The sequence below is a fragment of the Anolis carolinensis genome, unplaced genomic scaffold (genome assembly GCF_035594765.1).
Source record: "Anolis carolinensis isolate JA03-04 unplaced genomic scaffold, rAnoCar3.1.pri scaffold_9, whole genome shotgun sequence".
Classification (NCBI taxonomy): Eukaryota; Metazoa; Chordata; class Lepidosauria; order Squamata; family Dactyloidae; genus Anolis; species Anolis carolinensis.
Window position 1 is genome coordinate 54566 of NW_026943820.1, and position 12525 is coordinate 67090.

Genomic DNA, 12525 nt, shown 5'->3' on the forward strand with positions numbered 1-12525 from the left:
TTTAAATATATAGATTTTCATAGAAAAAGTCGCTGAGTGACCTCTGATTTGGTAATTACTTCAAGGAATAGCAAGACGGGGATAGGTTTAAGCAGATTAAATCAATGAAATTAAAGCGGAGTATCAAAACAATCAGCTGCCTTTTCTGGAGAATGTCTACTTAACGGATGCAAGGTAGGCAAGGGCTGCCTTTGAGCGACTGAGTCAATCGATTTCCACCCAGGACGACGAATTGAAATGCGATATAAACATACTGTACGGAAAGGGAAGACTGATTCGGAGATTGTGGCGATGATTATAACCATGATGGTGCCGATACTTGTTTGGACTCCCAAAATGGATCAAAGCAACCATCAACGTAATGACATTAATTATTTATTGCAGGAATTAATGACCTTGGGGAAAACCGGATGAGGGGTAATTTTCCCATTGGGTTGACCAATATAATAAGATAATAATCCTATTTATTAAGAACGGCTGTCTTCTCTGGGAACCGCCCGGGGCTCCGTCGTGCCCGCGTCTTCCTCTCGTCCTCCTCCGCGCAGAGGCCGGCCGGGTTCCTCGGCTTCCGCGCACCTTGCGGGACGGAGACCTGCGCCAGCCCTTTGCACGGAAAGCGGCACGGAGAGAAGCTCCCATCACGTCACGTGCCGTGGCATTTTGAGCGTGTTCCGCTTAGCGGTGCGACTTGACCTGGGTCATTGTGACATGCTCCGAACAGGGTGTAGGTCAAAGCCTTGCCAAATTGCCGGAGGGAACGCTTCAACCAAGGCAAAGTAACATTTACGGGGCCGGCAAGCATGTCATTAGCACTCAGGCGGGACCGGTGCCAGGAAGCGTCTCTCAAGCCCATGAAGGCGTGGGTTTTGTGGGCAGCCGAGAGGGAAAATAAAGCCCTTGCCGTGCTAGGCGGGGCCGCGATCCCATCGTGTCTCTTTGCGAGTTTCCCATCAGAGTTGCATGCCAAGGACCGACAGCCAGCGCTCCCGGCGACAACCGACTAACAATCCAGCGCCGAGCCTTCGAGCAAGGCGGCGAAGCCTCCAAGGTCCAGAGAACGTCTTCTGGGTTCACAGCCCAACAAGGCCAACCGGGACTCTATTTACTCGAACCCAATGCTCACCTTTTTGGGAGAAATTACCTTCACAACATGAGGGTGCGCATGAGGTTTTCAGAATGTGGTCATCTTAGCGCTGAGCCCACGCCAAAGGGAAAATGCGCCCCTTGGAAGGACACCATCCCTCATGCAATTGCCTTGGGTCAATGCTATGCTATGCGCACCTGGGATTTGTAGTTCGGTGAGGCACCTGCCTTCTTTGGCTGAGAGGGCCTTGCAAAACTACAGCTCCCGTGACTCCATAGCATTGAACCATTTGACAGCACGCACGGACCCAAGATTTTCCTTTAACTGTTGTGAAATCATGGGATTTGTAGCTTGGTCGGGCACCAGCCTTCTTTGGCAGAGGAGACAAAGACCCTGGTAAAACTACAAATCCCAGGATTTCATAATGACAACAACAACGACAACTTATTTGTAACCTGCCCTATCTCTGCCCAAAAACTTCCTTATAAAAGATATAAAATCACAGGGTTGTTGGCCATGAAAGCCTTCGACAACACATTGATATAAAACCACTTTGCATTTTAATAAATTTGCACAGTTGGCATTTTCTGCAAAGAAATAGAACAGGATGCCTGCAAATGCCCTGTTTTCTGAGCAAGACTTTTTGCCGACAATAACCCTTAACCTGCAAAGATCCCCATCAGTCCTGGATTTCTTTTGGCCAGAGGAGGATTCTATGCTTAAGAATCGTGCTTTCAGACCATTTCAAAAACATTTCTTCCAACGTCCAGAGCTCTGCCTTTCGAGCGCTGGGTTGCGCTGGCCAAGGAAGGAAGGAATGCGCGGCGGAGGCAGCGACGACCAGCCTCTCGTCCTCGAATGGAAAGAAACAGGAAGGAAAGTGGACGCACCTGAAAGGCAGGTTGGGCCGTTTGCGGTGGAATTTAAATCACCGAGGTGTTCTTTGGACTGCGATAAACAAGGGTCATGAGTCATAGCCGCAGGGAAAAAGAACGGCATGGGATGGTTGCGAGAACACCTGCCTGGCCCGGAGGAGGAGGAGGAGGGGGAGCTGATCCCAGAGTGATCATCAATGGCCAGGAAGCAGAACATAAGGGAGCCAATCATGGGCATAGGGTCAAGGTCAAGGCCTTCCCTGGCACTAAGTCCCCTCGTGCCCGACTCTAGGGGTTCGTGCTCATCTCAGAAAAATCCTGCAAATCTCTTGGGAAAACAGGCGGACAAATGTCAGCGTGCTTGAGGAAGCAAAGACACTTAGAAACATTAGAAAATGTTGACCATTTCCGATATCTTGGAGCCACCTCTCCACAAAAGTCAACATTAACACTGAAATACAACACCGCCTGAGCTCTGCGAGCGCAGCATTTTTCAGAATGAAGCAGAGAGGGTTTGATGACCGGGACATCCGTAGAGAGACCAAGGTGCTTGTTTACAAAGCCATTCCCCTCCCAACCCTGCTCTACGCCTGCGAAACGTGGATGGTCTACAGACGACACTGAAATACAACATCGCCTGAGCTCTGCGAGCGCAGCATTTTTCAGAATGAAGCAGAGAGGGTTTGATGATTGGGACATCCGTAGAGAGACCAAGGTGCTTGTTTATAAAGCCATTGCCTCAGAAAAATCCTGCAAATCTCTTGGGAAGACAGGCAGACAAATGCCAGCGTGCTTGAGGAAGCAAAGACCACCAGCATTGAAGCCATGCTCCTACGTCATCAACTCCGCTGGACTGAAGGCCACGTTGTCCAAATGCCCAAAGATCACCGTCTCCCAAAGCAGCTTCTCTACTCCGAACTCAAGAACGGGAAACGTAATGTTGGTGGGCAGGAAAAGAGATTGAAAGATGGGCTTGAAGCCAACCTTAAAAACTGTGGCAGAGACACTGAGAACTGGGAAGCCCTGGCCCTTGAGCGCTCCAATTGGAGGTCAGCTGTGACCAGCAGTGCTGCGGAGTTCAAAGAGGCACGAATGGAGGGCTTAAGGGAGAAACGTGCCAAGAGGAAGGCCCGTCAAGCCAACCCTGACCGAGACCGCCTTCCACCTGGAAACCGATGTCCTCACTGCGGAAGGGAGAACATGTGGATCAAGAACGGGTCTCTTCAGCCACCTAAGAACCCACCCCCAAGACACCAAGGATGGAAGACAATCGTCCTCGAACTACGAGGGATTGCCTAAGTAAGTAAGTAAGTAAGTACCTTTCCAGCCCATAATAATGGAAGATGCTGCTGGGAGATTTTTATGGTGTTGTAAATTAGCCTCCCCACATATAAGTGGTACCTAAATATAATATAAATAATACTAATATATTGATTTTCATGTACGCTGGAACTCAAATCGACAGACCCAGTTTTTTTGAACTGAACACGCCTACCTGTATTTTATAATGTGTTTTATGAATACCGATGTAAGTTAATAATAATTTTTTAACTGATTTATATTGCACTGTATAATTTTTATATATGCGTTTTATTGTAAGCCGCCCTGAGTCCCCTTTTAAGGGGAGAGAGGGTGGGATATAAATATTATAATAAATAAATAAGACAATGGAACATGTGGCCCATTCACTAGGTGTGGCTCACCTGTCCCTGCAAGGTGGGCTTCCTGCCTGTCCGTCTGTGGAAGGAAAGAGCCAAAGCCAAAGCTCAGAGGACACGTTGTGCTTCTCTTCGGGATCAGCGGAGGGAATTTCCCCGCAGGAAGGAGAGCCCCATCCGCTCCTCTCTGCTGGGAATTCCAGCCTAATGCATTTCTGAGCATCTCCCGAGATGGATTCCCAGGAATTATTTTGCAAAGCCAGCAAAACAAAGAGAGAGAGAAAGAGCGCAAGAGAGAGAGGTAAACACTCAAGGCGAGTTCCAGAAATCAGAGAGCGCCGTTCCGGCCGCCTGCCTGCCGCGGCCTTCTTGGGTTCCTTGTTTTCTCATCCTGTCTCATTAACAGGCAGAACTATATGTCCTGCCGAGGTATTTGGGGAATTTCTGGAGGGATAACGAACCGTGCCAACCACGCTGCACGGGTGGAGTGGCCTCGGAAGAGGCTTCGGAAAAGGCTTGTGGGGGGGACGCCAGGCCCCGGGGTCTGCGCCGACATAGGCTGCACTCCCCGTTTCACGGCACCGAACCTGACATCATTATGATGTTTATTTACCGTATATACTCGAGTATAAGCCGACCCAAATATAAGCCGAGGCACCTAATTTGCCACAAAAAAACTGGGAAAACATTGACTCCAGTATAAGCCGAGATACCAATAAAATTACCGTACATACTTGAGTATAAGCCGACCCGAATATAAGCCGAGGCACCTAATTTGCCACAAAAAAACTGGGAAAACATTGACTCCAGTATAAGCCGAGATACCAATAAAATTACCGTACATACTTGAGTATAAGCCGACCCGAATATAAGCCGAGGCACCTAATTTGCCACAAAAAAACTGGGAAAACATTGACTCCAGTATAAGCCGAGATACCAATAAAATTACCGTACATACTTGAGTATAAGCCGACCCGAATATAAGCCGAGGCACCTAATTTTCCACAAAAAAACTGGGAAAACATTGACTCCAGTATAAGCTGAGATACCAATAAAATTACCGTATATACTTGAGTATAAGCCGACCCAAATATAAGCTGAGACACCTAATTTTACCACAAAAAAACTAGGAAAACATTGACTCCAGTATAAGCCGAGATGCCAATAAAATTACCGTATATACTTGAGTATAAGCCGACCCGAATATAAGCTGAGACACCTAATTTTACCACAAAAAACTAGGAAAACATTGATTCCAGTATAAGCCGAGATGCCAATAAAATTACCGTATATACTTGAGTATAAGCTGACCCAAATATAAGCCGAGGCATCTAATTTTCCACAAAAAAAACTGGGAAAACATTGATTCCAGTATAAGCTGAGACTGGTAAATTTCAGAAATAAAAATAGATACCAATAAAATTACATTAATCGAGACCTCAGTAGGTTAAATGTTTTTGAATATTTACATAAAGTTCAAATTTAAGATAAGACTGTCCAACTCTGATCAAATCATTATACTCATCTTCTTCCATGTAAAAGTGCTTATGTATCCTTTTAATAATAATAGAGTAAAATAATAAATGCAATAATAATAATAATAATAATAAGATCAGAGTGAAATAATAAATGTATGAACAATAATAATAAAAATAGAGCGAAATAAATGTAATAGTAGCAACAATAATAGAGAAAAATAATAAATGTAATAATACCAACAATAATAGAGAAAAATAATAAATGTACCATATATTCTCGAGTATAAGCTGACCCAAATATAAGCCAACCAGGACCCTCAGGGGGGCTTTTTCAGTCTTAAAAAAAGGGCTGAAAAACTAGTCTTATACTCGAGTATATACAGTATATTCTGATTTCCTCTCCATACGGAGACTCAAAGCAGCTCACATCTAAAAGCATTGCGATACAACCGAAAGTATTCAGATATGCAAGTATTAAGACAATATAGTAGAGTCTCACTTATCCAACATAAACGGGCCAGCAGAATGTTGGATAAGCAAATATGTTGAATAATAAGGAGGCATTAAGGAAAACCTTATTAAACATCAAATTAGGTTATGATTCTACAAATTAAGCACCAAAACATGATGATATACAACAAATTTGACAGAAAAAGTAGTTCAATACTCAGTAATGTTATGTTGTAATTACTGTATTTACGAATTTAGCACCAAAATATCACAATCTATTGAAAACATTGACTACAAAAGTGTGTTGGATAATCTAGAATGTTGGATAAGTGAGTCTCTACTTTATTTAAAAGCATATAACGAAGTTTGTCCGTGCCTGGTCGAGCCTTTCAATGCAATTCCCATTTGATTCCTAGAAGAGATGACATATGACATGGGAACCCTTTAAGTCCCCAGCACACCAGGGTCCTTTCATAGTAAACAATACTATCTATATATATAAAAGAGTGATGGCATCACGGCGACCCACAAAACAACAAAACTACAGGCCCCCCAACCTCGAAATTTGACAACACAACCCATCATCCACGGCTCTAGGTTGATACAACAAAAAGAAAAGAAAAATAAAGTCCTAATTAGAGAGAGAGGAATAATTGCTTTTATCCAATTGCTGCCAGTTAGAAGGCTAAGCTCCTCCAACTTGGTCTCCTAGCAACCCAATAAAAATAATAATAAACACTAAAAATTAATACAATAAAATACTATAATAACAGAAAATAACTAAAAATAATACAAGAAAATAATAAAATATAATAAATAAAAATATAACTTACAATAAAATTAATTAAAAATTGCAAATAACGTCAAATAAAAATTACACAACAATTTTTAACCAATACCACCACCACTTTGCCACAGCAACGCGTGGCCGGGCACAGCTAGTAATGCTATAAGACTTTAATTGTCACCGGAACAGCCGACAGAACGGTGGGAATTGTGGCTCGGAGAGGCCCTCGGTCCTGCAAGAAGGACAAGACGCACCAATAAATAATGGCTCAATGAGCATCGCAGACGGGATGAAACTGGGCTTATCTTTTATGAGGTGCTGAAAGGACAAGGCCATTACGGCCCCGTATTGTATGTCAGGGCTGGAGCAACTGTTCCACAGAGGCATGTTCTTCTGTGCTGGGATCTTACTAACTGGGATGGTTTTAAGCCAGGAACATAAAAAGGAATGATCCACCCAGGCAGCGATTCCTGTGGTGACAGAAACAGTCCCTCTGGAAGAAGCGCACCCGTGAACCATCGTCTTCCCGGGACTCCTCGGCTTTATTTGCATCACACGCCTGTCTCGGGTTTATTGCGTGTGTTTAACTGCAAGGCCTCCTGCAAAGGATCCTTGGCAACTGGAAGCTGGAAGTGCGGAGGAGCCTCTCGTAAACAATCCCCATTCCTGCCACCCTTCTCAGGTGGGTAAAGGTAAAAGACTGGACATGAAGTCCAGTTGTGACCCACTCTGGGGGTTGGGGCTCATCTCCATTTCTAAGCCAAAGAGCCGGCGCTGTCCGCAGACACCTCCAAGGTCACGTGGCCATAGACATGACTGCATGGAGTGTTGTTACCTTCCCACCGGAGCAGTACCTATTGATCTACTCACACTCTGGGGGTTGGGGCTCATCTCCATTTCTAAGCCAAAGAGCCGGCGTTGTCCGCAGACACCTCCAAGGTCACGTGGCCATAGACATGACTGCATGGAGTGTCGATACCTTCCCACTGGAGCAGTACCTATTGATCTACTCACACTCTGGGGGTTGGTGCTCATCTCCATTTCTAAGCCCAAGAGCCGGCGTTGTCCGCAGACACCTCCAAGGTCACGTGGCCATAGACATGACTGCATGGAGTGTCGATACCTTCCCACCGGAGCAGTACCTATTGATCTACTCACACTCTGGGGGTTGGTGCTCATCTCCATTTCTAAGCCCAAGAGCCGGCGTTGTCCGCAGACACCTCCAAGGTCACGTGGCCATAGACATGACTGCATGGAGTGTCGATACCTTCCCACCGGAGCAGTACCTATTGATCTACTCACACTCTGGGGGTTGGGGCTCATCTCCAACGGTAGTGATTTATTGCAGCTGGTTACTAGCCAGCTGTGCCACTGCCAGGCCCTTTAGACATCCAGTCCTTTCCTTAATAATAATATAATAAAATAATAAAACTTTATTTATACCCCGCCACCATCTCCCCGCGGGGACTCGGGGTGGCTTACATGGGGCAGAGGCCCAAACAACATAGAACAAAACGTAGGCAACATAATACAAATCACACTATAAAAAGATAAAACAGTAATACAATATATCAATTAAAACAAAAATACAGGATAAAAAATTGCATTTGAAACACATAAATGGCTTTCCTTCCAATTCTATCATCGTCAGGATGTATGGATGAGTTGGTGAGGCCAATGGGATGCAGTGGGGAGGCATGCCAGTGAAAATCATATGTCTCTGCTAATTGTCTCAGCGTTAGGAGATGCATTGCTCGTGGCGTGCCAAGGAGCTGAGAAGCGACGGCATTAATGGCCACCCTTGATGAATGGCGAGCGATTAAACTTTAACTTGGGTGTGAATGGAGCTAAAGTTCAACCATATGCTATTTATTAAGGCTGCTCCAGAGTGAGCTTTGTTTTGGTTTGTCAATATTTGAGGGGTCAAACCTGGGCCAGTGCACTTGGGGAGCGCGTGTGAAGAATATGGTTATACTGAGCAGCAGTAAAAAGCAGTGTTGTTTTCTAAGCATGCACAGCAGCGAAATCAGCCGTCAAAGGGTTCACTTTCGGTCAGAAGTTTGATGAAACTTTCCTGTTGATGTGGATGTGAGTTGGATTAATTGAGACACTTATAGCCATCTGTCTCAATTTTCCCCTCCGTCCAGCAACTCAGCATCTGCGCAGCGGAAGCGAGCTGGGCCCATAACCCCTGTGTTTCAACATTTCCTGTGGGTTGTCCTAACTCAGGCATGGGCAAACTTTGGCCCTCTCTCCAGGTGTTTTGGACTGCAACTCCCACCATTCCTAACAGCTTCAGGCCCTTTCCTTTTCCCCCTCAGCCACTTAAGCAAGGAAGGGGCCTGAAGCTGTTAGGAATGGTGGGAGTTGCAGTCCAAAACACCCGGAGAGAGGGCCAAAGTTTGCCCATGCCTGTCCTAACTGATAAGCTCACTAACTTTGTTTCATGCACAAAATCTGAAGGAATCCAGAACATTTTTACTCCCAAGCTCTTTGCACAAGGAAGACACAGCTGGGGTTTTGTGTTGCCCAAGAAATGTCTCAGTGTTTCATAGATTGTGTTACATTTTATTTATTTATTTATTTTTCAAACTTATATGCCGCCACTCCCCTAGGGCTCGGGGCGGCTTACAAGAACCGGCTAAAATCAACAATTTAAAAACATCTTAAAAACATCCTAAAAGCACCTTTTAAAATTTTCACCCCAGCTCTGTTTCCTTTGCTGTGTGTAAGAAACTTTTACTGTTGGAAGGACTCCAGTGGCTTTGTTTTGTCTCGCAATACATGGGGCTCGATGTGTTTTATTGCGTTTAGGTTGTCGGTCACACTGGCCATCCATCTGGCTATTCACAAGCAGGATGACAACAGACCAAAATACAACCAAGCGGCTGACACTGGGAGCCTTGTCGCGCTTGCTTTGAGGACAGAACTTTGGGAAACACTTTGGAAGAGGCTGAGAGATTTCAATCTTTCTTGATAGATTTTGCTAGCAACATTTCAGTCTCCAAACGCAGCACCTTGGCCAACATTTTTGCATAATTAGACGTGTTGAATGTCTTCCTGGCATCCAACAAAAGCATCCTTCCCATTTTCCCAGGACTTATAAACTTTTAATATGTTTTGCTTTACTATTATTTCAGTTCTGTGTAGTTCCTTGTTCTCCTTTTTTTATTGCCAGCATTCATCCTGCCGTTTTGTTTTTCTTGCTGTTTCTTTCCGATTATCTCTTCCGCAGCTGTGTTTTTGCTAGCGACACAAAATCCTCGCTGGTCTTTCTTCTGAGAATGGGAAACCACAGAGGCTTTCCTTTCCTCCTTGTTTACAAGAATGGGAGGTATTTCCAAGTAGCATCAATGCAAATTCTCAGATTTGTGTGAATGGTTTTGGCCTTGGCACAGAACGGCCATCCCTGCGGTCATGTTCCAACAGCGTTGAGAAGGAGAAGCATGGGATGGATGGAGTCCTTGCGTCTTCTTTGGCGTGTTTTGGGAATACTGCCTGGAATTTGGCAAATGTGTACATTTACCCCATATGCTACCCATGTGTATGCCTCAGCATTCAGCCCCAAAAACTGGGTCGATGTGAGTACAGTCTCCTAACCTGGAGAAGCATCCGGGCGCAAATGGTTCATCTTTGGCTGAGACCTTGCAGGGTTTTCCAAGGGCTTCCAAAGGTCCTACGTTCAACATTTCTGGCTATGAGGATGTAAGGACATAGACCTTTTAGACACTGTTTGCTTGCTATAAAGCACATAACGGCCATGCAAAGTGGTCTCAAGGGAATCACAGTTGGCCAGGATGTACATGGCTCAGCACAGCAGAGATAGTACTCTGGCCGGGCTGTGGCACAGCTGGCTAGTAGCCTATATACAGACCTATATATATATATATATATATATATATATATATATATATATTTTTTTTTTTCAAAACATATTTTCAGACATTATTGAAGAGAAAATTTACCGAGGTGATACAAAAATTAAGACAGTAAAACCCTGTAAAACAATGATGTAATAAGGATCAAGTACATTAGAATTCCCATAACTGTGAGCTGGTATCTGCAGTTTCATTTGTCAACATTTAGCAAAATAGATCCTCTAAGAATTTTCTAGGTCCTCCAATACAACTCTATGGAATTCTTGAGTCTGTTGTCCTTCATTTCAATAAAGTTCCTTATCTCAGTTTCATTTATTATTTATTGTTACAATATTTCTGTTTTTATCCTATTTTTATATTGTGAATTGCTTTTTATTTTTATTGTGTTGTTGGGCCTTGCCCCATGTAAGCTGCCCCGAGTCCCCTTGGGGAGATGGTGGCGGGATATAAAAATAAAGTTGTATTATTATTATTATTATTATTATTATTATTATTATTATTATATTATTATTATTATTATTATTCATATTATTATTATTATTATTAAATGACGCAGTCCCATTTCTTGCAGACTTGCAGGACATAGACCTTTTTGACACTGTTTGCTTGCTATAAAGCACATAACGGCCATGCATAGTGGTCTCAAGGGAATCACAGTTGGCCAGGATGTACATGGCTCAGCACAGCAGAGATAGTACTCTGGCCGGGCTGTGGCGCAGCTGGCTAGTAACCAGCTGCTATAAATCACTACTGACCGAGAGGTCATGAGTTCGAAGCCCGGGTCGGGTTAAGCCTCCGACCATTAATAGCCCCGGCTTGCTGTTGACCTATGAAGCCCCAAAAGACAGTTGCACCTGTCAATTAGGGAAATTTAGGGACGCTTTATGCGGGAGGCTAATTTACAACACCATAAAACTGCCAGCAAAACACGAGGAAAGGAATGAGGAAGTACAGCCACTACTGGACGGTGAACCAACAGCTCCCCCTGTGGCCGGAATCGTGAAGCTGGAAAAATGTTAAAAATGCCTCTGAGTCTGTCTAATGTATGTTGTTTGTCTGTTGGCATTGAATGTTTGCCATATATGTGTTCATTGTAATCCGCCCTGAGTCCCCTTCGGGGTGAGAAAGAAGGGCGGAATATAAATACTGTAAATAAAATAAATAAATAAATAAATAGTACTTACCCTGCAGGCTTCCTGGGCTGATCCGACAGATGAGGGACCGCCATCAGAACCTCAAAATGGTTGAGAAACGGACCCCAGTCTTCCTCATTTCTGCTTGCAACTGCAAGGCTGGACATCCACTGAACAAACCTTGCCAAGAAAACCCAAGGTAGGTTTGGCTTAGGGCCACCATAAATCAGAAATGGCTTGAAGGCACACAACACCTGCATACAGTGGCAGCAAGGGCCACGGGGTGTGTAGGTTTGAGTGTTGGAAATGAATGGGATGAATAGGGTTGAGTGCTGGAGATGGAGATGGGAATGCCATTCGTGGGAACTCCCTTGGTGAACTTGGGGAAGTCACACTCTCTCAGCCTCAGACGGAGGCATGGGTGAACCCCCCTTTGAACGCGTCTTGCCAAGAAAACTCCAAGACAGCCTCGCTTTGAGTTAAAGGTGTGAATCATCGCATCGCCAACGGGCATGCAGAGTATCCTTAACCCGTTCTTAATGCCCAATGGCTCCATCCATGCGCGTTCGCAGTCTCAACCCGTTGTCCGGATTGGCATCATGAGCACCCCGTGTGCATTGTGACCCATTGCACTGCCCTAATGCGCAGTCGTGGTTTTGCCGAGTCTCCTGCAAAGGAACACCAGGACACCCTTTCGCTGAATGCAGACGCAGTCCCATTTCTTGCAGACTTCACTTAGATGGATGTAAATCCCATACTTGGTTCTTTGCGCTGCTTTTATTCATCATCCACTGTGAAACGCACAGCTATAGAGTGGGACGAACACTAGTTAATGGATGAATATATATATATAAGCTAAATATACTAGCTTTGCCCGGCCATGCGTTGCTGTGGCTTATGGGAATCCTTTGATGGCCAGGTGGAATAGCAGCCAATAGCCTTGCAGTCTCAAAGCCTGGCCGTTTTCTGGAGTAGCTGGAGCTTTTTGTTGTATGAACGTAGAGGCACATAATCTGTATTTTATAGGCAGTGTGGAAGAGGCCTAAGCGAGGCCTAACTCTGCCTGTCCCCTTGGCTGAGTGGGTTGCTAGGGGACCAAGTGGGCGGAGCTTAGCCTTCTAACTGGCAGCAATTGGAAAAAGAAAGCAATTATTCCTCTCCCTCTAATTAGGACTTTATTTT